Raw genomic sequence first — 3,536 nt, forward strand, 5'->3', positions numbered from 1 at the left:
CGGGGAACGTCAGCGCTGCGGGTCTGTCGGGCAGCGGCGCCGCGTGGGGCTTGGGTGGGATGGCTGGGCCCAGGAGGTGGGTTGTGGAGGGAAAGGGGATGCGTGGGGGCCTGTGCAGCGGGCCCGGGAAAGCAGCTCGGGAGGTGGAGCCCAGATGGTGACCCTCCGGGGCAGTGCAGCCTGCAGACATCAGGGCAGAGGTGAGCGGTGGGGCCACGCGTGGGGCGCGGTGCCTCGGCTCCCAGGAGAGCCTGAGAAGTTCAACGGAGTGGAGCGTGTGAGAGGGAGACAGGGCTGGGAACACAGACTGTGCCCAAAACTCTCCAGGTCCTGCTTTGTGCAGAGCAGCAGGATCAAACCCAGCACAGCCTTGACCTTCAACTCAAACCCCTCACTGTACATAAAAACCCTGCGAGGGAGTTAAATGCAAGTGGTTTATGGGAACCTGTGATCATTCCTCCCTAAACTTTCCTGTAGGTCGGTCCCTTTGACAATGCTGTTCCCTTCCAGCTGTCCCTGCACAGACCCAGACACCCGGGACAAGCTGCTTCCCAGGGTCTGGCTGGCTCGCCCCCCCCACATCACTTCCACTTGGTGGTCACATTCCCCTGCTCCCACACAGCCACTCCTGCCATTTACCCAGCACAAGAGGAGGTGATAAAAGGCCAGTAAACCACGACAGGCTGTGAGATGCCTCTGATCTGCAAGGGGGTATCTCAGACATCCTTGCCATGTCTCAACGTGCTGCTTTGGCTTCACCAGGAGGTGCTTGGCCAACGGGTGCTGGAGCCACCAGCCCCACGTGTCCCCTCAGCTCCCAGGGCTCCAGGTCCCCTGAACCAGCAGCATCAGCCCTGCCACAATGCTCCATCCAGGCTATAGTTTTAACATCACAGAAACTTGCTGCAAAGGCCCTTACAGTGGTAAGTAACACATCTAATTACCATATCCTTAGAATAGATGTAATATAAATTTCATTACTCACTTAAAAGTTCTAAAGTTAACAGCATAAACTTGAAGTTGAGTAATTAAGTAATCCTTATATAGACACTTATTAAAGTATTTATACATATTATCTTAAATCTACATCTATCATTTTGCCAATTAAAATTAGGACTTTAATTGCAATTAAGTAATTTAATTGCCAATTGAACAGCAAAATTGCTAAGTGACTAATTTTAATGCCTATTTTAATTACCAATCATGACTGGGGAGGGAGCTAATCAAGCAGTATCAGAGTAATGATGTGAAAAAAAAAAAAAAAAGGAGAACAAACATTCAGGACTACATGCCTTTAAAAAAGAGCTCTAAATTAAATAAATGCAAACACAATTTTATACATGTGGTGAAATGCTGTATTTTGGTGTCTAAATCCACGAGCACAAGAACACATTTAATACAAGAGAACTGCAGATCTTCCCCCCCAAAGTGCTGAGGATGAAGTGCCCCTCATCCCGTGTTTCCGCCCTCAGCTCCCCGGAAGGTAATCCCAGAAATGTGGGTGTGGGGCTGAGGAAGAGCAAAGAGCCCCCCAGCACCAGAGCTGAGCACCCAGGCTGGCAGGGAGGGTGGCAAACGGCCAGGCCCCTGTTTTGGTGGTGGCTGGTGGAACCCCCCCCCCGGGGCAGACACCCCCACCTCCGCACAACCGGTGCGAGAGGAACAGGCGGCCCCGGCTGTCGCAGGGACAGGGCACAGCTGGTGCCTTCATCCCCCACAGTGCTCAGTTCTCCTGCTCCCCCCAAGGAGAAGGGCAGGAGCACACACACGTGCACACGCGTGTGCTTGCAGAGGTGTGTCACCACTGCTCCCATCCCCTCCCGCCAGTGGTTTGGAGGTGCACAGGTGAAGCACAAGCATTTTTGACCCTTAACTGCCTGTTGAGGAGCATCGAACACAAACATACTCCAAAAGGTAAAAATCCAGCTTCTTGAAAGGCCCCGTCCCCCAGCAAGGAGGTTTCCCAGCTCATGGCAACAGCTTCTGCAGCTGAGCCCACAGGAGGGATTCTGCAGACAGCCTGGGCCTGCTTCAGGTACCCTCATCTTCAGTAAAAGGGCACAAATTCTTGTCATTCCTGTCTGTGAGCACAGCGAATTCCCAGAGTCTGAAGGCAAGTTACAGTGTCTGTCCAACACTGGGAAGCACAGGGACTGCTCCGTGGCAGCAGCAGTTGCACATCCCTCAGCAGCAGGGCCACGGCCACGTGCCCATCCCTGCCTTGGGACCGTGGCTTGGGACCAGTGTGGCCGGGCATGGCCAGAGCTGCAGCAGCCCCGTGGGACCTGCAGCACGTCACAGACCCCGAGCAGCACCCACCTCCCCTGCCACGTTCCATTAATGCACAAGTCTGAAGGACGGGAGGCGTCGGGCAGCCGCGGGCTCTCGCAGGACCTCGCTGTGCACAAAGCAGCAGTTTGGTTTGTGTATGGGCAGACCCAGCCCTGCTTCCTTGGTCACACGGGTGTCCTGTGGCAGTGACACAGCTTTTGCTCCTTCTCTGCAGGCCAGCAAGCCTTGGCTTGGTGCCCACGTCCACCCAGGGCCGTGTTTTTGTGGCACCTGTGAAGAGGGTGCTCCACCAGCAGTGCCACTGCTGCTTCTAGTTCTGTAGCCACATGAGTGTACCCTGTCTGACTTGGGCAAACGTTTCAGGGGGATGTTTTGGGAGAGGGAAGCTTTGTTTCCTCTTCAGCAGAGCAGAATTTAAGACTTGAAAAACAAGGTGTGGGACACGGAAGACGTGACATGCACAAGGAACACTGGTAGGTGTTCCTGCCTGGTGAGCACGTGCCCTGCAGAAGGGCGACTGCACTGAGAGCTGCTGGTGCCATCGCCCAGCGGTCCAAAGTGAGTGGTGTCTCTGCAGCCAACACCTTCCAGAGGGAAAGGGAACCAAAGCATCTTTCTGTCCAACTTCACTCGAGCACTTCTTCGCACGAGGTGCAGGCCCAGGCAGAGGAAGGGCTGGGGGCTGCTGGGCCTGGCCCTGGCACCCCCTGGCAGCGGCTGCAGATCAGGACCTGCCCCCGGTGCCCCCCCCTCGGGGCACGCCGAGGGTTCCAGCCCCGGAGCAGCTCATCAGAGCACAGGTCTCTGTGTTCCCAGGAGAGGCTCCAGCCAGCAGAGGTGACAGCAGCAGGGCCCCGACCCGCAGGCAGAGCCCTCCAAGCTCCGGGGGGCATGGCCAGACTCGGGCTGGGAACGGAGCAGCTCACACACACGTCATTATCCCCCTTACATTTTCCTAGGAGCATCATTCTCCCTTCTTTCCTGCTCTCAGTCCGCTTGGTTCTGCTGGTAGCATCAGATGACACAAGGAATTTATTACAGGAATCTTTATTTCAGCTCCTGCTCTCACTAACACGTGGTTATTCCGTGGCAGACCACACCGCTGGATTTCCCCTCTGTTCTGGCCAGCAAGCGAGCACGTCGGGCCGCCCCTCAACGCCTCGGGCAGCTGCCAAGGCCCCGGAACGCCCAGAGCTGCTCACAGCGTTTGAAGCCGGGCTCGGCTGGGCCTCATCCCTGGGGAT

The sequence above is a fragment of the Chaetura pelagica genome, unplaced genomic scaffold (assembly GCF_000747805.2).
Source record: "Chaetura pelagica isolate M959 unplaced genomic scaffold, ChaPel_1.0 scaffold26, whole genome shotgun sequence".
In the NCBI taxonomy this organism is placed as follows: Eukaryota; Metazoa; Chordata; class Aves; order Apodiformes; family Apodidae; genus Chaetura; species Chaetura pelagica.